A 25,086-nucleotide genomic window follows, 5' to 3' on the forward strand; every position below is an offset into this window, starting at 1 on the left:
TCGCTTTCTGTGTTTGCTTTCGTCTCCTTAGTTATTGATCTCCATTTTATCTTTTTGCTGTTATGCTGGATTAGGCTGAGCAGGTTTTGGGGTTTTTTTTTCGTTTGTTTGTTTGGTTTTTTTGTTTGTTTTTGGTTTTGGGTTTTTTTTGGTGTGCATCCGTCCTAGTGAAAGTGTAGTTTTAATAAAGCTGATCAAATCAAAGGGCCATACCAGACTGGAAATACACTAGACAACAATAAGCTGTTTGGTCAGGTAGAGGGAAAGGAAGGAAAGCTTATCCTTCTCTACTTAAATTTATTTTGTATTTTTAAATATCACAGTTGCTCTTCTGTGATTCGTGTGGAGCGTATTTCCTAATAATTGGCTTGAAGCGATGACTTGAATCTCTCTAAAGCTTGAATAAGAATAGTTTGCTCTCTTGAATTCTTTGTTCCAGAGGTCGGTTGAATAATAGTAACTTATATATGGTACCAAAAAACCCAATACTGTAATGAACTTGATTAGGTGCTTTTGCATAGGGTCATTATTAAGAAATGACTGTTTAAAATCCTGAAATGATACTAATAAAGATTTAATATATTGAAAAATGCAAAAGAACTGTCATTGCAACTTGTACATTAATTATGTGATAGCATGTGGTAATTTTTTATTAGCTGTATGCAACTTTGGCATGTAGAATACAAATAGTGCGAAATAAAGCTGTTTATCATGTGGTTGGGGGGGGGGGGGAAGGGAGTTTGTATGTCTGTGTACATGCCTATGTACAAGGTCAGTTGGAGAGAAAAGATAGCTATCCAGGGTTACCCATGTGGTAAATGAATCTCTGCTACAATATTCGTAAGAGGAGAAAGAAACCAGCAGATCTTTGTGTTCTCATCACGTCACCTTCCTGCTTCAGTAGTAGTTTCAAACATTTATTGGATGTGTTTGTTAAATTATTCAATTACTACTAAGTATTGTTAATTTAATTAAATCTAATCTTTGCTTAACATCAGTTATTTAAATGGGTAAAGACTACTCGTTCTGGGTTCATTGTCCCTGACTATAGTAGCACCATCAGGTATTTACTGCATATGGTGCTGGCTTTCCTGTGTCATGCTGGCAACAGTTTCAGGTGGTGAAAGAGATGCTGGTAGGAGAAATTTAAATTACCCTAGTAAGTTTTCTGGTGTGCTGGTAGGTCTTTTTCTGACAGCCTGAGGAGAATATAAAATCTGAATTGATAGCGCACCCGAGTCAGAGTTCCCTTTTTTTTTATTTGATTTTGATTTGACAAAAAAAATAAAATAATGAAAATGTGATTGGAATGAACAGTTAGCACCATCGGGAGTCAGGCCTTGGTCGAGTATTGCTTCTGTTTGCTTGGCCATCTTTGCGTGTGCTTGGGAATCCGATCTAGCGTGTGTTTGGCAGTTTTGGTAGGGGTGGATGAACCTGTAAACATCAGTCAGAAAGACCGAAGTAGAGCTCTTTTAATTAAGAGCCTTTAATGACTACTTGAACTTGAATGTTAGTAGCCTTAAAAACTTAGGTGCCTATCTTAAATCTGTGAAGTAACTAGAGCCTTCCAGGAATAAGAAATAAAGAAATGTAAAGGAGCGTGTGCGGGTTTGGTGGTCGTGCTCCAGTGGTTTGGTTTTCATTGGTGTGCTGCCACCTAGTGGCAAAGTTTGATATTGCTGCTTTTTTAGAGTGATGCCCACCAAGTATTTTTTTTCTTTCTTTCAAGCTGAAAAATTTAGAATATGATTTTGCAGGTTTCGTCCATTCGCATATAATATTCCAAATTATTATTCGGAGTAATGTGACTGCTTGGACAGTCTGACTGAAATTTCTAGCAGAGAAGAATCAAAACAAAGCTTTTTTTTCATCATTCTGCTCTTCAGTTTAAAACCTCTAGTTTTCTGTCAGTTATTGGAAATACTCTCCAATTCGAAACAACAATATGCAAGCACAAATCCAAACATAAAGATCAAGTATAAAAATGCTGAGATCAGAAAACAATACTTGTCAGATCTGAAAATGTGCAGTGTATTGTAGAAACAAAGTTAATCCTGTTAGATGTTCCTTTTCAGGGTATCTTTTGATGAACAATCGTACGAAAATAATTGGTATATTAAACTAAGGCTTTGACCAGTACTCAAAGTGCTCATAATACTTCACTGTGGTAATCTAAGCAAAAATTGCTTGGTAAGATGAAGGATATTGATGTGGGTAAGGGGACAGTGTTGCAGGTGGAGTGGGAGTGAATGTGGGATGCTGAGGGTGACCTTGTGCCAACTCACAGCTGAGGTGTGCCGTCTGCTTTACCTTCTGCTGAGCACTGTGTGTGGACAGCAATGATGGGGTGTGTGTTCAGGAATTACAGAAAAAATGATGCATTGCCCCTGGTTAAGTACTATTGATTATGTTACACTATTTATTATCAGGTCCTTATAGATCTGAGCTCTAGAAAACTGCTGAACAGTGAAATTATACTTTTTTTCTAAGAACAGAAAGACTTGTTACAGCATTCTTTGGGAGTATGGTTAAAGGTTTGAATTGTAAATGAGACTGTAGCCAAGATGTATCTATGCAGATGAGCAAAGCTACTTTAAGTGCTGTTTAAAGTGATAGTAACTTCAAACCCATGTTAGAAAAGGTAGTCTCCCTTCATAGCCCCCCCCCCCCCCCCCGGGAGTTTCCTAGCTGTCCTCTTGCACTAGTGTTCAGCTGATCTTACAGTAGGCCGGTTAGGCTGAATTAGCAAAAATCATTTTTAGTTTTCTGCGCTTTGGGCTCTCTTGGTTAGCCTCTGAACTAGCGTGATAACTGCAGTGGCAGCACAAAGAAAACACTGGGGACTTGTATCTGTAACGGTAGTCCCTCTTTGTCCTTGGCTGTATTGAGGTTGAATATGTCATGTGCTGCTCTGCCCAGTTTGGAAAGGTGACTGAGAATTGGTTTTTTGACCCAAGTAATTACTTTATCATTAAGATCTATCTAAACAGTGTTGTGGTGATAGAATTATTTTGGAAAATTCTGTGTTTGCTTACCGCGCCCGTTACCTTTCTGTTTACCTTAATTCCTTTTAACTATGAAAGCTGAATCTTGAGGTTTTCCCAGCCGCCCCCACCCCAAGTGGAAATGAGGCATCCATGAAGGCTAGGCTTTCTCTGTCAGCATCACAGATAAGAGGAGGAGAGAAAAATATTGATTCCTTTTGTTTTGGTCCACAAAAAAATCCTGCATTAAAACACACTAGCAGTAAAGACTACAATTGTTTATATAAATACATTGAAGCTTCCAGAGATCTCTTTGGCACGGGACATCTTGCATGTTGCTGACTTTACTGCCAGTTCTCTCCCAAGAAGTACTGGCATATCAATATGCCAGTTGTGCTTCTTATTTTGCAAATTAAATAATTAATAATAACCCAAGGTATGATTTTTGTTTGCCTCGGTGAACAACAGCAAGTTTTAACATACTTAAACCATTTACTTCTGAGATGACAGTAGTTGTTCCTGTAAAACATATCCAGCTTGTGATCTATTGGCTTATATTTAATCTTGGTGAAAGAGGATTTCACTTCTGAATTTTTTTTTTCATGTACATCAGGAAATAATTTTGCCTGTGGCCATTTCAACTCTGTTAACCTTTCATGCTGCGTAAATGCTACTGTACCTAGTCATGTGGCATTTTTTGTGGTTAGCAATTTCTGTAGAATTTCATGGAATACTGTGTGGCCTTTTTGTTTTGTATTTCCTTTTTCTTCAGGTGCTTGTGTTAGATACTGAAATAACACGAGAAGTAAATTTAGTGAAATCCAGCGTGGCTTGTATGACGTAAGTTTCACTGGTCCCCCTTAAACAGTTTGAATATTTCCTTTATAAATCAGTTGTGTATCTTGGGGGAACTGGAACCATAGATAGACTTCTTAATGAAAAATACTTACATCCTTAACTCACAAAGCAGTTGGAACTTGTGTCTTTATTCTGTTTAAGGTCAATGTGTCAAAGCTGCGTGTTACCTTAATTCTGCCATTTGCTAGCTTGGTTTAACCCCAGTGGGCAGCTCAGCCTCATGGAGCCACTCGCCTGCTCCCCCACAGCAGGACAGGGGAGAGAATCAGGTAAAAATAAGAAAACTCGGGGGTTGAGATAACGGTGGTTTAACAAGTAAAGCCAGAACTGTGCGTGCAAGCAAAGCAAAGAATTAATTTGCTGCTTCAACCATCTCCAGGAGAGCAGGGCTGCATCATACGTGACAGTTATTTGGGAAGAAAGATGCCATCACTCCAAACATTCCCCCCTTCCTCCTCCCTTCCCCAGCTTTTGTCACTGAGCATGACGTCGTATAGTCTGGGATCTCCCTTTGGTCAGTGGGGTCAGCTGTCCCAGCTCGGTCCCCTCCAGCTTCTTTCCTGTCAGCAGTGGGAAGCAGAAAAGGCCTTGGTGCTGTGTAACCGCTGTCAGCGATAATGAAAACTTCCCTGTGTTATCAGTACTGTTTTCATCACAAATCCGAGACATAGCACCATCTAAGCTACTGAGAAGAAAATTAACTCTATTCCAGCCAGTACCAGTACACTCAGTAACTTGAGCTAGTCTTCCATATGCAGTATTTCTGTTCTTTGCATGTTTGGAAAAAGGAAATTATGATACCTAGGTACCTTGGCATGTAAATAAAATGGATAAACAAAAAAAATGGGAAACTGGTCAGGAGGTGACGCCTGTAAATTTAACTTTTATACCATGAAAGCAAATTGTATGAGATAGTCTGGTTTGTGAGGGTACTTTTTTGTTGGCTACATTTATTTTGATAATGTTTTTTCATGGCCTTATACAATCCAGAAACTGTTGTAGGCCTTGAGTTGAGACAGCAGGTGATCGGTGGTGGAAGTTTTTTAAGAGAACACAAGTAGAATTCCATTACTGCTTTAGTACTTTGGTTGTATTTGGCTTTATACCTGAAGTTGCATTCACAGTTAGGAATCTGAAGAAAAAAAAAAAAAGTCATATAAGAAATCACAATCTCATGTGCCTCGGTTTTGGACTAAACATGATTGTTTCAATTGAAATGACACATTTTATTCATTTTTACTTGGGGTCTGTTTTCCTGTTCAATCATGTCAGTGAATCTTGAGTCTGCTGTTGCCTTCCAGTTTAGGCTCTGGTTCAGCTACTTCATTATTTTTCCCCTAGCATGGGAAAATAGATCAGGACTATTCTGAAACTACAAAACGAGCGTTAGTGTCAAGCCCTTCCCTCGGGGAGATTATCGTATGCTAGTGTTGCTAGCGTGACGTTTATGGATTCTCTGAACAAAGTAGTTTGTATTGGCAAAAGTCTATTTTGGATTTTGCTTGCATAACTACTTTAGTGCTATAAAGCCACTGTCCTTTGCAGCTTGCATAGGTTTGCTGGAAAACTATTTAGTATAGATCTTCGCCGAAGAACCAGCTGCTTGCTGTTGAGGAGTGCAAAACACTTTGAAGCTGTTCTGGTAGTTATTGTTGATTTCTCTTGGTAAGCTGAAGCCCTTGCAGAGGCAGGGATATGTAAACCTGGCGTAGTGAAAAAAATCGTAAGACCTTAGAGAAGATGTAAATGTCATCTTTTCCATATCTATTTATTGAGGGAGAACTAGTATATGTAGCCCATTCTGGATTTTGGAAAAGTGTTGAAGTTTTTGATGCTTGACTTCAAAAGTAAATTTACCTGAGAAGCGAGTGTACGTAATTTCAGACTCTTAACAATGACTGCTGAATTTAGCTGAAGAAGCCAATTCTAATCAACATGCTGCATGTTCATAATTTCTAATTTTTACTTTTTTAAAATTGTACTGCTTCTGTATCGAAGTAGACTTGTACCCTGAAAGAAGCAGCACCTGTGGGGCTTTTTTTTGTGTTGCTACCGCCAGGTTAGAAAACTGGAGACTTTTCTCACTCAGCGTGGTCTTACCCTGTTCCTTGTACATCTGTAGTGCAGACTGACGTAGAAACTAACAGCAGTGATACTTACTGCCAAGAACAAAAAGATGCATTGGTTATATTGTTTCTGTTTGAAAGCACCTGGTTCTGGGAGCAGTAATAGTGATATAGGACATTTTGGATGTCCTATATCCATAGGACAATTTTGATAGAACTTTGCATTCTAAAAGTTCGTGGTAGTCTGATAGATGACTTGATGAGGAGGGGGGGAGATGTCATGAATAGTAGTTTCAGTTGCTGGAAAGTTTTGCTTCAGTGGTGTGGTAAGACCTTTCTTGCTTTTAGTGTAATCCTTTATGCATTTCCACCCCCTAACCATGTGACTTTCAAAATCAAACCCCATAGCTATGATTTTGCTCCGGTAGCAGTCACTTGGGTTTTGCAGCCCTGCCGGGGCTGTGGGCAGCCCGCGGTGGTGCCCCAGTGACTGGGATGCTGCTGGGAAGCGCCATGGACAGGGCCTGGGTTCAGCTGCTGGGGGCACTTCGGGCAGGGGCTGTTGTGGGGCATCTCCCTCATGGTCTTCAGCAAGACCCTTCAACCACAGAGCTTAACCTTAGTGCCTTTGGTCGCCAAGTGTTGCTTGTGGGCATTCCTGACTATATACTTGCAGCATTTGCAGCAAAATTACAAGAACTGGCGCTGGTTTTTGGAAGACCGCTTTTGCAAGGTAGGCATTCCCATTGAAACGAGCATGGACGTTAGGTGGTTCCACCGTACTCTTGTGTTGTCTGAATGTTTCTGTAGCCGCTGTGATTTGCGCAGAGGTGTTTGGTTCCTGATACTTGTATATGGTTAGGATGATGACATCTCTTTCAGGTTTTCAAGGTAAATTTTATTCAGGTGAAATTCTTGACATATAGTTGAACTCATGCTTGGCATCAGGAGAGAAATGGCACGCAGAACTCTTTCAGATCTTGATTGGAACAAGCCCCCCAAGCTGTTCAGTTTATGTACCTGTTTATTATGGGCTGTGGCTGATACTTTCAAAAGCCTCCTCTCTATATATAGAATTATATATCTATTAATAAGATATTTGTAACAGACAAAGCTATAAAAACATTCTATATATATGAGGAGGTGTACCTTGTTAAATCTCTTTATATCTGCTTGCCCCAGAGAGTTGTGAATTTTGGATATAAAGTTGGGCCTAGTAACCTAATGATTAAGCATTAGGATTTGTATTGGTGCTATGGAGTTTTTCTCTTGTTTGGTTGCATTTTTTTTTTGTCCTGGCCCCCTTATAAACCTTAATTGTCACTGAGAGGCTGTACAACTGCTTTTTACTGCTAAAATTCAAGGTAAACTGCTTGCCAAGTATGGATAAAATCTGTATCGATACCTACTTGAATATAGATGAAGTTCCTAACATGCAGTTGAGTCAATTTCCAGGTGAAAGCTAGCTTGAGTGACATGTTTTTTTTTCTTCTGCAATCTGAACCACTTTGTTGATATTTAAGCAAACAAACAAAAAGAGGTACTGACCTTAAAACAAACTAAACCAAACCACAAAAAAATAGAACCAGGAAAAAACTCTACACTCAAAGATGCTTCAGTTTATTGATTCAGAAGTGAAATTCGATTAAGAAATAGGTATCCTTTAGTAGGGAACATACTGAGATTTGCAGAACCTGTCTATGCCTCCTCCCACCAGTCTCTGCAGTCAGCTTTTGCATGCTGATTTGGTACTGTACTGTGACCAGTGGGGTTTCATTTGTAAGACACTTTCTACCTTTCTGAGGGGTATGCTTTAAGTTGATCCTCACAGGGAGAAAGGTGGCTGTATTTCCACTGTTTTCCAGTAGTAAAACTTCATAGCATTGTTGAAGTGCCCCAAAGAACCTGACTTTCTCTCATTTTCCCCAAGGAGTTCCATTGATCTCTTTCCCTGTGTTGTCAAGTGAATGTTATACCTCTGTAGTTATCCTGTTAAATCTCCCTAGTTAAATGTAATAATCAAGTGGGTTCTGGTTTGTATTGCTGATACGAGTTGAATTTTTACAATTTTGAAGAGCTGCAGCTTCTCTTAGTTCCTCAATCTCATGTGTTAGGAATCTGGAGGCCAGGCTGCTTTGTGGTGTAGATGTCTCCCATAATTTGGCAGGAGTTGGAGCCTGTGTGAAGCTTCAGGTTGCAGACCTGTCTCCTCATCTGATCTTTCCCAGTTTTATGTGTGTGTTGGGGTTTTTTCCTCACCTGACATGCTCGGGACAGAAATCAAACTGGAACAGTTTAAGTGCAAATCAGACTATTGGGGGAAAGTGTCTTGACTTCCAGCGTGGTAGGGAGAAGTGCTGATTTCTGTCTCTCCTCCTTATGTCTGTCCGCAGGATGGAGCGGCTGTAAAGAGAAATTGTCAATAGTGGTTTAATTAGGAAAGTGAAAGCCATGGTTGCTGATATACCTTGTTTTTCGCTCTTGTGTAAATACGAAGGTGATGCACATCCTTATTTAGAAGTACAGTGCCAGCTAAAATATTTCCCAAACCTGCATGTATTGAGGGATGAGTAATTAGTTTTTGGACAGAGCTTACTACTCCACCTTTTACAGGTTATGGGAATTGATTATGGCTGGAAATTGTTCTTTTGGTTATTTTTTTCTTTAAATTATTCAGAAAACTGGGTTGCCAGACAGCTACAAGCTATCTGAAAACATTTGTAGAATACAAATAAGAGACTTGAACTCAAGGAAGTTTGGACTGATTTTGACAGCCCAATAGTAATAAAACCACAAAACGTAAATGCATTATTAGTGTGTAATGGGTACCAGAACGGTGCACGTTTCTCTGACCTTTTAAAATTTCATGGACCAGCTACAAAACAGTGTGGTGCTATTAAATGATTAAATTGCTGTAAGTGTGGGTTGAATGAAGTGTTGATGAAGGTACAATTTGTTTTACCTCTTATTTTAGTAATAGCTGATGTTTTGGTTTTATTTCTACACACTCACGCACCCCTTAACTGATTCCGGCACCTGATGCAAAAAATCTGAGTCTGAAGTTTGGCTGAGTTAAAAAGCTGGATGCTTACGGCGTTATGGTCTACTGTTTCTGCGGATGTTGCTAGCAGCTCTTTAGTATCTATGTGTGGAGCAAAATAAGCTTTAGTTTTCAGTGTGTTGCATCGGATTTTTTCCCAAGTGTGTACCTCCAAGATGACCTAATTATAATCTTTTATAAATGAGAATAGGTGTGATATTTCCCTTGTTGTTGACCAGATGGTGGTAGTAATGTCTGAAAAATACACTCTCTTCCACAGTGAATGGAATTTACCAGCTGCTGCTTTTTGGCTGGGGTGGGAGGGCATGTGTTGGGAAAATATGCTGACTGGCAGTTTGCTTGTTCTATCTCTGTTAAAGCCAGGAGCCCTGTGGGACAAGGAGTTGATGGGATGCTTCTCTGACATTGAAAGTGAATCTTTTTGTTCTTCTTGATTTGTTTTTCACGCTATGTGAATTCCGCTTCAAAAGAAATGTGAAACAAAGCTTGTATTAAATAAATACTTGAGAATCTTTTACCCTTCCCTTAGGCATGGAAAAGAGATGAGGTAAAGGCGCTTTTTTCCTTGCATTTGTTTTTAATAGTTTTATTTCACAAAAAACACAGTGGCTCACAGATTTGCCAACATAGTATTTAAATACTGTGCTCAGGAATGCTATAAATACTTCAGAAAACAACATTCAAGTGTTCATTTTTACAAGATCAAGAAATTCGAAGCAGCACCTCTAAAGATATGACACAATGGAGCTTCTTTTCATTTTTAAGAACTAACAATATCCTTTAAGTGGCTTTGTCTTGCATATTCAGGTAAAGATAAATATTTTAAAAGAATGAGGTTTTCCCCCTGCATGTTAATATTTCATGGATATCATAATTAAATTAGCTCTACAGTATTTTAGAAAAGTCTAATACCCCTAACAAATAAGCATTATAGGCCTATTATATTGCTGTTACTCTTTTATTTTTCACTGTTGAGGACTTCATAGTTTTATTTAGCAAGGTGTATTTTGTCAGTTTATCAGTTTGAGATATATGATGTGTGACTTTTTACATAGATTGCCACAGACTTTTTCCGTGGTGTGTGGGTGTTTTGGGAAGTGTTTTTTGTTCTCCTGTCTCAGTCAAGAAGGAAGAAAGAGCAGAACTTTTTTTCATATATCCTAGACAGCCTGTTGGGAAAAGTGAAAGGTAGCACACTTCTATTCCAGAATGAGAATCTGGGAGGAACCTTGCCTTTGCCCTTTGTTCTCTATGGTACAACAGTGCTAAATAAAGCTTATTGCTATTTTGCCAGAAGTTGAACTGGAAATGGTGAATTTTCTTAATATTCTTATGTAATCATGTGTATAACTGTGAAGGCTTTCATGGACTTCAAAGAGTAAAGGGCTTCTGTGTAGCCCCAGAAAATTGTTCAGAGCTAGTTTCTGTCATCTGTGGAATAACATTTCCAAATGTTCATTCCGTGTATGACATTTGTCCTGTTTTTCTTCCTGGTCTGTCTGTTCTGCAAGGAGTTTCAGGCTCTGTGGTTGCTTCTCTGCAGTTTGGATGGACTGAAGCTGGAGAGAGGTACCTTTTCTTTCTGTTTCATGGTTCAGTGTTTGGGGGACACACCCCACTGCTCATCCAAAATGAATGCTGAATAGTTTTTTATTAAGAGAAAATTAGCAGTAGATCAGATAATGTCCCATACATTTCTAAAAAGGACAACATGACACTTAACAACAACAACAAAAAAGTGTTCAGAGTTTTAAAAACGGAGAGAAAAACAAAACTAAGGATGAGTAAGTAGCTAAAAAAAAAAAATAATGACCATGAGGTGTCAGTGTATATCCAAGAAGGAACTTGGGAGATCAGCACTTGATTCTGAAAAGATAATTAGTTGCCTTTATTGCCTGGAGTGTGAAATTGTTTGTGGGAGAGAAGGCAACAACAGCTGGGTCAAGACTCCAAAAACATCTATCTGTGTAACTTAAAGGTTGCATTTTCATAATTGTGTGGTGTTTTTAAACAAGGTAAGTTCATTGATGGGTTTCTAGATTTTGCTATGGTTTGCAAAATTTGAGTTCAGTGATCTTCTCTCTTGATTGTCATACATTTTGAGTAGGCTGGTTGCATTGGCAGTTTTCTGGGGAAAACTTTGCACAGCTTGGTACATAAGATGTAAACAAATAGGAATATTCTAAAGAAAATTCTTGACTTTTTGTTACTAAATGTTGGAGTATTACTAACGTATTCATAAAACTCCATATACTTATATTTTATAGAGACCTGGGTTTTGACTTATTATAATGCTTTTATAAAGTAGAAGTTACCTTGCCAAAAAGCAGTAGACAACAATTGAATACAAGAAGTTTTGTGGCCTCATTTCTGCAAAAACTTGAGTAAATACTTTACCTTTTCATTACCCTTGTGTTCTTTGAATGAGATTTGGTTATTTGTAGATTTGAAGATGCCTAAGTATGTGGATTTTTAGAGGCAAGGGTATGTGGAAGTTAATTTCCCTAATGTTGTAAATGATTTACTGCTCACATGTATTCTGTTTTGATACCATCTTTTTCGATTCTATTTTGTAAGTACTTCTCTTAAAGCATTTTGCTGGCTTTTAGGAATGCTAGAATTCACAAGTTCTCCTCTAGGTGTCTGTCGTGGTTTAACCAAGCACACCACCACTTGCTCACTCACCCCCTTGCCCAAAGGGGATGGGGAGGAGAATTGGAAAGGAATGTAAAACTCGAGTGTTGAGATAAGAACAATTTAATAAGTAAAGCAAAAGCCATGCATGCAAACAAAGCAAAACAAGGAATTCATTCACTACTGCCCATGGGCAGGCAGGTGTTCGGCCATCCCCAGGAGAGCTGGGCTCCAGCACACCTAACGGTTACTCAGGAAGACAAACGCCATAATGCCAAATGTCCCCCCTTCCTCCTTCTTCCCCCAGTTTATGTACTCAGCGTGATGCCATATGGTACGGAATATCCCTTTGGCTGGTTCGGGTCAGCTGCCCTGGCTGCGTCCCCTCCCCATTTCCCGTGTCCCTCCAGCCCTCTCGCTGGCAGGGCCCAGGGAACTGAAAAGTCCTTGATTTGGTATAAACATCCCCCAGCAGCAACCAAACCCATCCGTGTGCTGTCGGCGCTGCTCTCACACCAGCGCCAAAACACGCCCTGCACCAGCTACTAAGAAGAAAACTAACTCTGTCCCAGCTGAAACCAGGACAGTATCCACCTCTTATTCCATACCATTTATGTCATGCCACGCTTTCCAGTACAACCTCACTAATCACAACCCCTCTTCCCATCATTTGATATAATACACAGACATCATTGCCCTAGCCTATGGACCACCCCTGTAAAAATGTCCACAGATGTCCACAAAATGTCCATTGAGTTCATTTAGTCCATGAACACGATCTCTTATGGTGGTCACCCAGGAGAAGAGAGGTTGTGTGTTGTATAGGGTTATCGGGCATCAAAGCCAGCTCAGGTTGGGTCACTGCTGCACCTGCATTGCTTCTTGTAAGGCTTGTCCTCCAGTGGTTCCTGCTGTAGTTATTCATATAACATGAAACTCAGATCACGGGTTACAACAATTTAAAGGTATACCCATTACAGTCTCCACCCCTGGTCCCTTTGGACCAGCCCATAGGGTTTAATAGTGCAGTGAACTCTGCTCTTACCCCTGGTCCGGCTTGGACTTACCCAGAGACTGCAGTCCCTCAGGGTTGTACCTGCTCCTAGTGGAGCCTCAGCTACGAGCCACGATCTCTCCAGGGCATACCTGCTGTGGCATAGACTCATCCACAGCCACAGCACTTCAGGATGCACCTGTTCCAGCATGGCCTTATCCATGAGCCGTGACCATAGACCTGCTCCAATGTGGCCTTACCCACAGCCACAGTTCCTTCAGAAGTAAATCTGCTCCCGCATGGCCTTATCCCTGGCCACAATCCCTCCAGGGCTGTACCTGCTCTGTCGTGGGCTTATCCATGACCACGTGCTTTGAGGTGCTGCAGCATGACCTTATGCACAACCACTGATGCTTCAAGCTGTACCTGCTGCAGCATAGACTTACCCACAGCCACAGATGCTTCAAGGTGTACCTTCTCCAGCATGGACTTGTCCTTGAGCCACAATTCCTTCAGAGGCATACCTGCTGCAGCACAGACATAACCATGGCCGTAGATGCTCTGAGATATACCTGTTTGGACATGGATTTATTCATGGCCACAGGTGCTTTGGGGTGTCCAGCTCCCACGTGGACTCATCCACAGGTCACACAGTCCCTTTGACTTAAGTTCACACTGGAGTTCCAGCCTCTCCAGTACAGCAGCGATGCCCTGGCCACCTGCCAGTCCAGGTGCATTGCCATTGCTGTTACCAAAATGTTCCAGGGCACGGCACAGTGAGATGATAAGCAGTGCAGTGGTACAGCAGGCAGCGAAAGCAAGGAGGAGCCACTAATGAGCACTAGAGTCTAATTTACAGTGAGGCAAGCAAGCCCCATGGTAAGCACAGAAGCCTGGCCCTTAATAGCTAAACAGCAATAACAGGTATAAATTTGTTCTAGCACATTCTGATCAAATCTGTTGTTATCTTGAACCCTTCGAGCCCCACGTTGGACATCAAAAATGACTGCTGTGGTTTAACCCTGGCTGGCAACTAAGCCCCACGCAGCCGCTCGCCCACTCCCCTTCACCCAGAGGGATGGGGAGGAGAATTGGAAAGGAATGTAAAACTCGAGTGTTGAGATAAGAACAATTTAATAAGTAAAGCAGAAGCCGTGCACGCAAGCAAAGCAATACAAGGAACTCATTCACCACTGTCCATGGGCAGGCGGGTGTCCAGCCAATCCCCAGGAAAGCCGAGCTCCATCATGCGCAGCGGTTACTTGGGAAGCCAAACGCCATAATGCCAAATGTCCCCCCTTCCTCCTTCTTCCCCCAGTTTATGTACTCAGCGTGATGCCATATGGTACGGAATATCCCTTTGGCTGGTTCGGGTCAGCTGCCCTGGCTGCGTCCCCTCCCCATTTCCCGTGTCCCTCCAGCCCTCTCGCTGGCAGGGCCCAGGGAACTGAAAAGTCCTTGATTTGGTATAAACATCCCCCAGCAACAACCAAACACATCCGTGTGCTGTCGGCGCTGCTCTCACACCAGCGCCAAAACACAGCCCTGCACCAGCTACTAAGAAGAAAACTCTTATCCCAGCTGAAACAGGGACAGTGTCATCTTAATAGAATCTTCTATCACTGATAGATATCTTCTATCACTGTGATATCTTCTGTCACATCTTCTATCACTGATAGAAGCCAGCGTTAGGAAGATTTTGGAAGAAGTGAACCCCAAAATAGTCCCTATTTGAAAAAAACCAAGCCACAAGTTTGACTTGTAAATCACGTATGGATGATTTTGTAAAGTTGTAACTACCTTGTTGTGCTTGCATGGTAATACACAAATTGTTCACACGTGGATTCTGAATGCATAATTGTTTTTGTGTGCGTTTTTTAAAATCTGGACCCTAAAATTCTCCAGCCCCTTCTTACTGCAACATGCTGTATAAATATTGTTAATATTGTAGAGGCAGTTTGATTAACATAATTGTGACATTTCTGTCTGTGTTGTGAAATAATTTTTTTTTCAAAGAAACTTGGTGTGAGTAATCAATATAATGAATCATTGAAGAAGAACTTGAGTTCTTCACGTAAGTAAGTTTTTGTGTAATGGAAAGAATTTCATGAGTGATACACTTGGTTGTAATAGTGTCAAAGTCTGGAAAAGTTTAGGTGTCAAGAAGGCCGGTTTGAGGTATTTTAAGGAAAATACAAGGAATGAAGTAGTTCTGATACATCTATGATGAAGGGAGCCCAGCTTACGGGTGTGGTTTTGCAAAGCAATTGCAACTTTTTCTGTCACAGCGAACAGTTTGAGTGCTCCCACTGCTTCTGTGTCAGTTGTCAGCCCATGGTGAGCTGACTCCAGTAATTCACCAGCAAAAGACCTGAATGAGAGCAGCTGAATCACACAGGTGCCTGTGCTGGCTCAGGAAAGGGATGTGAATGTGAAGGATCATGTGGGGAAGGAAGGAGTGAAGAGTGTCTCCGACGGTCAGCAGTTAAAACCAGACTCATCCACTTCCTCAGATGTCACTTCAAAAAAAAACCCCAACCAACACCCAAACCCCCAAACAAACAAGTTTCTAGGCTGGTAAAACTTGAATTAGTGTTCTAAATTAATACTTTGTTATATTTTGTGAAATTTAATTCAGTAATTGACTGCTCAGCTTTTTAATCTTCTAAATAACAGAATTAAGAAATTGATAGGAAAAGTAACTTCTAAGAATAGAAGTTGCTTACGTGCTCTTATCCTGAAGGGATGTGTAAGAGCCCTGGTGGGAGTCAAGGGGAATACTCTTTGTAAGGTTTGAAGCAGCCTGGTAAGATTCTTGACTTTTCCCGTGTTTCTCCTTGGTCAGTTTTTCGGAAAAGTCATCCATGTTGGAGTTGCAGAAGATGAGCACTTTCATCCCATAATAGTGTGAGTGTGTGTGTACGTGGCTATTTTCCAGAGTGTTTCCAGTTGCTAGAAGGGAGCTCTTTCTTGGACACAAGGGCAGTGTAAGGGGTTCCTAAAAACTTCCAGGAAACTTACCTTCCCCCAGACAGCAAATTCTGATATCGAGGCAGCTATTGACCCGCGCTGTTTTAAGAGAATCAGAGTACTTCATATACAGTGATGTTGAGTGTTTACATACTGAAGAGAGATAAAATACATAATGTGGTGGTATCCATAGCAACTAGAATTCATTTTGCTCACTTGCATATAGTATTTTGTGTCCCTGGTATGTATGGAAACAAAATCCCACATATGAGCAGGCTGGCTGAACTGTGGCTTCTGTGGTTGCAGTCTATTCATATCTACAAAAAACTGTATTAAAAGTATTGCGCTGCTAGGAATGTTGTATGCATCTTTAGCATTATACTAGTTAAATACTTAGCATTTTGTTTCAACTCGTAACTCATCTGCAAGCGAGAATCTAATTTCAAAAATCTTTAAAATAAAACTTCTAAATCTTCTAAGGAAAATTAATCAATGTAATCAGGATCAGCCCCTGCCAAACCCCATCCTGGGGAAAAAAACATCACCACCAAACTCCCCGGCCCCCACAACAACACTTTTCCTTGGGTGGGACAGGGAGTGGGGAGCCTGGGCTTAGGCAGATTGTACCATCACATGACTAATGAGTAGGAAAATCTGAACAGAAACTTCTAAAGGCAACAATTTTGGTGTTTTGTTTTGTTTTTTTCTGAAGGCTGAGACTTTTGGAGCTATTTTAGTATTTCAGCCTCTTCCTCCCTCCAGTATTACTGCCTTCCAAAACTTGGTCTAGTAGGAGAGTTTCAGTAACAACAAAAATGGAGACTAGGTGTTCTGAAGGAGTAGATTTTATTGTCCCTTTTCTTGTTGACAAAGGCAGATCTATGTTTTGGACAGCAGAAATCATGTGGTCTTCTGAGAAAATATTTGCTGCTATCGCTCTGTTGTTCTGGTGTTTCCTCATGATAATGCTTCTTTAGTTCTTTTATTTTTATCAGCACGTTATGCTTATGAGTGAATAGCAGACAGACATCCAAAGCTAGTTTAACTTTCCTTCCCAAAGATGGCCAGACTTGGGAAGTGTTTAGATAGGAATTGCTTCCATGCAAAGTGCCCTTTTGGTAGGGCAAAAGCAGTTTATATATTATATAAATGTATATACTCCTGCTTAGGTGTGTTTTCCTTCCTTGGTCCTACCCTTGCTGCTTGCTCTCATGGTCATTTAATCAACAGAGGCCAACGGGTGCTGTGTAACACTTTTTTGGATGTGTTGCTGTGCTCCATTCTTAGCTTTTCACAGGGTATTCATTATTCCTCACTCTTAATTGGTTATATCTTGTTGCCCCTGTGGCTGGATTAACATTTTGTTAGTACTGGCTCTTGAAATCACACAGTTGTGTGAGTCCAAACAAAACATAGGCTAAGATGAAACCCTGGTAATACAGCTGAAACAAGACAGGTAATGGACTTACTTTAGCAAAATTTTCAAGCTGATTTTTGCAAATACAGCTAAAATCAAACTTAAATGGGCATAATTATCAGTTGGGAGTTGGTGGGCTTTCTGACTTTGGCCTACAGAGATAAGACCCACTGAGCTTCTTGGGTTTTGTGTTTCTTTTGTCCTCCCCAAACAAAAAAAACCCAAAAAAACCCCAACAAACAAAACCTAAACCCTTCCCCTTTTATTCTTTCTTTAATAGTCAAATGGGTTTTGTTGAAAGCAGATCAGTCTTGTTTATTTTCTTGAATAGTCAACAGCTTATTTTCTTCAATAGTCTACAGCAATTTGTTACTTGAGAAAAGCAGCAGATTCTGGAAATAGGATGTCCTAAGCTGTTGTGAGTCATCACTGAAGGTTTTAAATAGTTGAATGTGATGTTTGTTTCCTCCCTTCCATGGCTCAAAATGGTATGACTCATTTTTTTAGTGTTTCCCAGATAACAGTCTGAGTGGAAGCAGTATGCGTTTCTGACTCAAGTTCCTAAATGTTGGTGGAGCACTCCCATACGGCCAAAACCAGCAGCGGTTGGGAATTCCATAGGAATTTCAGACAAACATAAAAAAGCAAACATTTCGTAACCATGGCAACTTACCCACAAGGATTCATGTGGTTGGTGACATAAAACTGTGAAAGCCCTCTGCTGACTGGTATAAGTCACTTGGCTTTTCTGCCTAAATTCTGTAAGTGATGTAGGATAAAAATTCGGTCATGAGAATCACTTTTCAGGATTGTGGAAGGTCTCGTAGAACACTAAGATTTGTGTTATATTTTTATGTGGCTACCTGTTACCGTTTTTTTTATCTGCTAAAATGAAAACGCCTGGTATGAACCCGAATTTCTTCTGTAGTTTCATATGCTCTTGGTCAAATTCAGGTCTGTTTTGGTCTTTCTGCATAACTTGGAGCACAACTCAAAGGTGATGCATACTCCAGTGTAACTGAAACAGTGCTGAGAAAAATTAGGTAACTGATGAATAGGGAGGAGAGAAGGGAAAAAGGAGGAGAATGGCACATTTGTGCTAAAGAATGGTTTTGGGAGGAATAACCTTGATGTGACTTGGAAAGAAGTAACTGATCTGTCTGTCATCCCGAGCTCATCAAACATGCTGCAATGACAGCTTTTATGTCTCATTTAGAGTGGAGCTAGTGATAGAATCAGTTTGGTCACTTGTCACAGGCAGCAGAGCAACTCTCGTTTCTAGAAATCTACCTGACTACTATTTGCTTCTTCAGAAGCTCAACAATATGGCAGTCCAGCAGAGTTTTAATGAGGAAATGATAAACTTTATTCCAAGTTTCTTGGCTCCAGTTAGAATTCCCTAATTTTCCATCTCAACACCAGCACTGTCCAGTGCTGAATCTGGGTGTGTTGCGTTGTGCTGCCTTCCCTTTAAGGAGGTTTCCAGCCTTCAGCAAAAGAAACAAAAGTTAGGAAAAAAGCAAAGTGAGGATAAATGTTATTGTCTTGTAGTCCATACAGCTAAATGAGCCCCACTGGGGAAGCTGCCTGGCCCTACAGACCAAACCCAAATGTAATGCGTTCCTAATCATCTGCTGGAAAACCAGCAGTTTGTTTAAAAAAAACACCACCACCAAACTAAAAGAGCATCCGAATCCGGGGAAGTTGAAACCTGTTCTTTTCCCACATAACAATGAAAGATCACACTCAGGTTTGTTGGTTTTGAGGGTTTTTTTGATGAAGCAGCTGGTAGGTGAGAATTGCTTCTTTTCCTTAGGATACAGGCGTAGGGAATTGGTTTCTGTGCATCAGAATGAGGAGCTGTGCAGTCTGTTATGCCATACTTCAGAAACCCCCAAGGAGACCTACTGATATTCAAGGATATGCAGCCTCTGAGAGGCCTGTGGTGGGCTTGTGCATTATGGCATCTGTCCTTGAAGCCCAGACCATCCACTGCATTTGCAAGCCCTGGAGTACCTACTGAACAGGGAGAAGCAAGCCTTTTGTTTGGTGAAAATAAGATGATGTTATGTTGACCTTTTGTGATGTCGTTAGGTTCTTCTGTAATAAGTGATGAGCTTGATTCTGTTTTCTGTGCAGAAGCAGTATCGCAGGAAGAAGTGTTCAAGGGGGAAATACATAAAATCAGCAGTTCCTGTGCTCATCTTTAGAGCGTGACTCTGTATCAGTAGAAAACCAGATTAAAGGAGATGTACTAACTCTTCTTGGTATATGCATGCACCCATATGCCCAAAGGAAATCTTAGTTGTTTTACCAGCTGCCCTAATAAAATTTAGTAGGATCATGTTTTTAATTAATTCATAAGAGTGTGTGCACTATTGGTATAAACACTTTCAAAGCAACGTGATAGATGATACAAAACTAAGATTAGGAGTTCTGCAGTCATTCATTTGCTCCAGCTAAGTTACCTTCATCTGTTTCTTCTCCTTGGAAAGACGTAACAGCATCGCTTCCTGAAGCGTCAGGCTGTCAGCGCCAGCTGTGACAGTGGGTTGATGTCTTCCAGTGTCTCTGCGTGGTTATTTTTGCTCTGCTATTGTTGCGTTCCTGTCCAGTCTCGCCTCCCAGCAACTGGCTGGGTAGTGCTGGGAGAGGACAGTTGATATGTGGAAGAGCAAACAGGGGCTGCTGAGACCGAGCTTTTGATTTTTGTTTCCTTCAGCTCTGCTTTTAGAGCTGGTGTGCACAGCTGAAATTGCTGCCTTCAGTAATTATCCCTGGACGGATACTGTGGCTATTGTTGTAATTGATGCTGTTTTCAGCGCCAGAAAACAAAACTGACTGTGGACATGGTCTGAGCTGGAAGGAACTGGGGAGGCCAGAAGTATTGCTGCTATCAGTGGCTTTTCTGCCTTTGCTCTGCCAACAGGTGAAAATACATGTAACCAATCTGTGGGCTGTGCTTTTCATATTAAACCCCCTTTCTTTTAAAAGCTGTCATCCTTGCAAAAAAATCGTAACTATACAGCTAATACTTACGGGTTTGTGTGGGTTTAACAAAAGCTGAAGTGTTTTGCCTGCTTCTCTCTGTGACTGAGCTGATATATTGAGATCTCTCCTCCGTTTTCCCACAGAGGTCGTTGTATTCTGTCACTTAACTTCTCCCCAAAAGAAAAGTTGCTTTAAACCCAGCCTGTTTTCTGTCAGAAACCCACACCACACTACCTAAAGTAGTCTGTCCACATCTATTTATCTGTCTTCGTGTATGCAGACTTACCTTAACTCTCCATAACACCATATGTGGATGGATGCATCTTTTTGTGGTCTCCCCTGAAACAGGAATTGTTTTTTCTAGTTAATTTCATAAGACTGACAATGCCACTGTCAGACTTGTATCGTTGTTTTTTAGGAAAGCTGTTAGGTGTAATAGCTGTCTTCCATTTTGGTCAAAAGACAGGGAGGTGGCTGCTGTTAGATGCAGCTGATGAATCAATAAGAGCCTCCAGCCAGACCACATATATTTTTTATAATAAAGTACCTTGAGAATCTGAAGTCAGACAGACTGGAGGACTTTTCTTATGTACTGTTTGTTAGTGTAAGAACGGCTTGTTGATTTTGATTACAGGCTTGTACGCTAAAAGAACACAAAAAGAAGACTCCTGCCAGTGAAGTTAAATCTGGTCTTAGTAAAAAGGGAGGTGTCGTGGGTGACATTCTAGCTAGAAGATCGTGAGGGAAGATACTGTTCCCTCAGATTTCCACTTTCTTTGAAGAAAAATAGGACTCTGCTTTTCTGGTTTTTAGGAATGTCTGTGCTCAGTTCTGATTTTTTTTTTTTTTTTTTTGATTGCTAAACTATATTTTGGGTATCAGAGAAGTTTTTTTTAAAGGTAATGATTTATCTTGTACTATGGTGGTTGTGAGGTGCTTCAACTGAGATTTTCTCTATCGTGATATTGTTCAGATGCATAAAATGTCCAAGAAGTGTTAAAGAAAAAAATTGCTTAGTAGACTTAAAACTTGTAAGACACTTTATTGCTTTTTGATCAGGTGATACTTCTGAAGTAGTTTTAAAAGGTTAAAATTCGACTAAGTATACAAATTAAGTTTACATCTCAGTCACAAATAGACATTTTGCATGATTGATTTTTCTCATGCTGCTCCAATAGAGAAAAGTTAGAATGAATGCTGGACTATTTTTCATAGTCTCGTGTGTCTCAATTTTTGTTGAGGTGACTATTCAGTTACTGGATTTTATTAACGGCAAAGCCTTAATTCAAAGAAAATACATGACTACATAAAACAGGTCTGTAGGTTAATAGAGGCTATATTACTTGCATGAGAAAAAGAAGTAACTGCCTGTGGTATCCAGGAGGTGCAAGTGAGGCTATTTTTTTTTTGTCCTTGGAAGCAGAAATGTGGAGTCTGGTGGTTAAAACTACTCTCCTTTTCTGTATCCCAGCTGTGCGTATGCTTGGGAATAAGCAGAGCAAAATTAGGAAGAAAGGTAGTAATTTCTTGTTGCTTTAGACTGTTCTCTTTCCTGACTCCACCTCATTCCCTCAGGAGTGGGGAGGAAACAGCAGAGTTGTTCAGAAGAGTGACTCACAAGGCTTCTAGAAGTATTGTAGCTTATATTCATGGTGATGCTGAACACTCATCTCTGTCTATATGTGGGCAACGTTTTAGTAAATATTCTAGCTAAATTACATAAAAATCTGCATATGCTAGGATGTGCCTATGTATTTACAGCTGTAGCTGTTATAAGCAATCTTTGTCTTCTGAAGAAATCCATAGGTTCAGTCTCTACCTTGCAGAGCTGATACAGATTTTTTAAAAAATAGTTCATAAGACTTACTTGGCTCTAAATTTCTTCATTTTTACTGGAACCTGACAGAATAATTTCCTTCCTTTCCCAGATCTTTAATTATACAAAATATTAAATGAAACCAGGCGGATTAATCTGAGCCCCAAAAAGACTCAGTAAGAGGGAAATCTGGTGTTGGGTAGGTTCATTGCTACCGAAAGTGCTTCGGTGAGGTTTTTGGTGTCATCAGCAGTGCTGCTACAGTCTTCTGCTCATCAGTTCCTAAAGAAAAGGGTAGATCTATGGAAAAGGTTGCTATTTTCAGCTGATTCAGAGCTCGAGTTTTTCCTGTCTGGTGTAGACATGGCTACTGTCATCCTCGTTTTAACCTGCAGGTTGCATTCTTGTAATATATTCTCTTTGTATGCATCCATGAAAGACTCTTCGAACTTGATTTACTGAAAGGCAAGTGTAATTTGAAAATTGCAACACTTTTTATTTGCAAAAAGCTATCATGTCAACACAAAAGCTTTTTTACGAAAATGGGGATCCTCACTATTGTCCACTTAAATTCTTTTTATTTTCTCTCCCTTGCACATTTCTTAAAATTTTAGTTAAGTATGGAGATCTTACTGTGCTAACAATTAGATATTATGGAGGCTATCAGATAGATCACAGCTTGAGCCTCAGTAGACATGGCATTCTTTTATTAAGTTAGGCCATTTTCTCTCTTCTTCCCTACTAATCATTTAATAAGCTTTCTTACTGGAGATATGTGACATTTGGAGAAGACGGATGCTGATGGCCTGCTGTCTTCAGTTATTTTAAGTTTTATTAAGATAAACGGAAAAGGTTTTTTTTTGAGGTGCAATGTTCTTTCTTCATACCTTTGCAAAGACCCATTATAATTACTAAATTAGTCTGGGGAGAGGAGGCTTAAATTAATCCTCTTGAATTTACTCCTCTTTCATTCTCTGTTACTATTATCTCTTCTCCCACACTGAAAGTTATTAGTCTAGTTAATCTGCTGAAAACCTGAAACCTTAGTTTGGTTTCTTTCAGTAGAATTGCGCACTTCAGCATTTGGCTTTCAGAATAGCTGTGAGGTAGCATTAGAAACATGTATTTTGCACATCAGGGGATTCCTTGGATGATTTTTTGAAGTTGAAAGTAGAGATGATAGAGATGGTGTTTGCATTGGGGTGAAGGCAGTACTTCCAGTTGAAGGGACTGGGAGAGGGGAGGATTGTTCTTTTAAGTAACCTCCAAGTTCTAGTTCATTATAAGCAAAAGTTAAATGTTTCTAGAACTGGCTTGTTCTTTGGTTATGGAAGTCATTGCACACACATGTCTAGCATGAGTAGGCTGTGGTTTTTTTTTCCTGCTTACTTATATGGTTTAGGTTGCTATCAGGATCAATATAATATTGACTCAGTTGTGTTGGTTATTTTTCTAATGCAAACTGTGACGTGTTATTGGCTTTTAACTCTTTGACCGTAGTAATGTCACCATTCAAAAGTAGATAATGCTAGACAAGATATAGTATATTAACTTGCTTCTGGAAATGGTCTATATTAATTTTATTTTAATTATATTTAAGATTTCTAGAATAATTATCAGAGTAGACTCAAACGCTCCTAACTCTTCTGAATTTTCACAATTAAATGAGTGTGAAGTCCTATACTCTTTTAGGATAACTTGAATTTCTAGCTGATATTTTAAAGTGTACTTTGGAGCATAATTGCAAAGGTCAAAAATGGATGACTTTCAGATAATTTGAACTAAATTGGGCATTATCTCTATCTAGCAACGTGTCCAGTTGTTAATTCCAAAGAAAGCATATGGAACCCTTAGCATTTGCTTATTATATAAATTTACTGACTCTCGAAAAGTGTTCATTTACACTAAACATATGGGCTTAATTAGAAAGCCATTATCTAACAAGTGTGTGTATATAGTGTGAAACCCAAGTATGCATGTTGTCAGTATACTTTGCTTGTAGAGTTAAAATCTGATATTTTTTTCTTTTTAATGAATATGTAGTTGTGCAGGTAAGCTATGGTGTCTATTCCTTAGGGCGTTTTTCACAAATAGAAAACAAGACATTTTCTAGGTTGTGGTTGCTGTGTTCCTTAGCAGACAGTAGGGTGTTGCAGTAGATGAGCCTTGAGGATGTCATGTTTTTATTTAAACTGGTTTTGCTGTGGCCAAGAAGAACATGAGTTGTCACATGTATTCATGTGAATCTGTGTTGTTTCTTTTTAATAAATGGTTGAAATTCTAGAACAAAGCAGTGTCGCGTACAAACCATTGCTTTTTCGTAATTAAGACCAGAAGTATGAAATTCCAAAACAACCGGACTCCATATAATGAACAGAATATATTTATGAAGATGTTTGTTAATCATATGCTGTAAATGAGAACACTTGGGAAATCTGAAACTGAAATTTCACGGTGAATCAGAAACTGGTGCTATATTTTGCCAGGCCAGCAGCCCTGAACTTGGGGAGCCTGAGGCTAGGGTACTGTTTTGCACCTATAAAAACCTTCACCTGCATGAAGTGTCGGTAGGTGCGTGTTAAGCAGTTTATTACGTTGCAGTGAAGCTATCGTAGACAGTATTTCAAGAGTGATGATGTGAGCTTTTCCTGCCTGTGCTCCCCAAAGGTGGGAATTCAATATGTCTATTAATATCCAGACCATTTAATAGACCACTTAAACCTGTCTTTCTCTCTGCTGGATTTATATGTGAAACCTGAGCGCACATGCTTTATTGAAGAGCTAGAAACTTGTTTGCCATTGACAAATTCTGATCTTACCAGCTACTGAAGGACATTAGAAGTACCTTCACACTGCACAGCAGGAACAAAAACCCTCCCTCTGTTCTGTAACACCGAAGCTTATCCAGCAACTTTGACAGAAGCCATTTACATAACACACCCACAAGCCAGCACCGTTTAGGCAGATTCAAGCTGAAATATTTATTCAGCAAGTCGTAGGGCTTCATTATATTTTTATTATTATGTTAATGCAATATATTATTATATTTAAATTCTACTCAATTTAATTTTTTTCAAGCTGAGGTGTACTAGTTGCAAAAAATCCCAAGTTTGGTCATTAATAGCTAGCTTTTTAATTGTGGACCGATTAAGAGAAATTTATTTTCATTTAGTTTTCGGAGTATTTATGTGGGGAGTTTCTTGTCTTCAGTGAGTTAAGTGAGGACTGTTTTGCTGCTCTGACCAGTGCCATATGAAAGCAGTTAAAATGCTGGAATTGTTTACTGCCTAAA

The 25,086-nt window shown here is 39.9% G+C and overlaps 1 protein-coding gene across 1 annotated transcript in view; it reads left to right on the forward strand.

Annotated features, from left to right (window-relative positions):
• The window catches only part of ANKRD28 (ankyrin repeat domain 28), a 128,577-nt gene that overhangs the window by 20,460 nt on the left and 83,031 nt on the right, over window positions 1-25,086 (forward strand). The gene's annotated exons all lie outside the window — the stretch shown is intronic.

The sequence above is a fragment of the Falco rusticolus genome, chromosome 4 (assembly GCF_015220075.1).
Source record: "Falco rusticolus isolate bFalRus1 chromosome 4, bFalRus1.pri, whole genome shotgun sequence".
Classification (NCBI taxonomy): domain Eukaryota; kingdom Metazoa; phylum Chordata; class Aves; order Falconiformes; family Falconidae; genus Falco; species Falco rusticolus.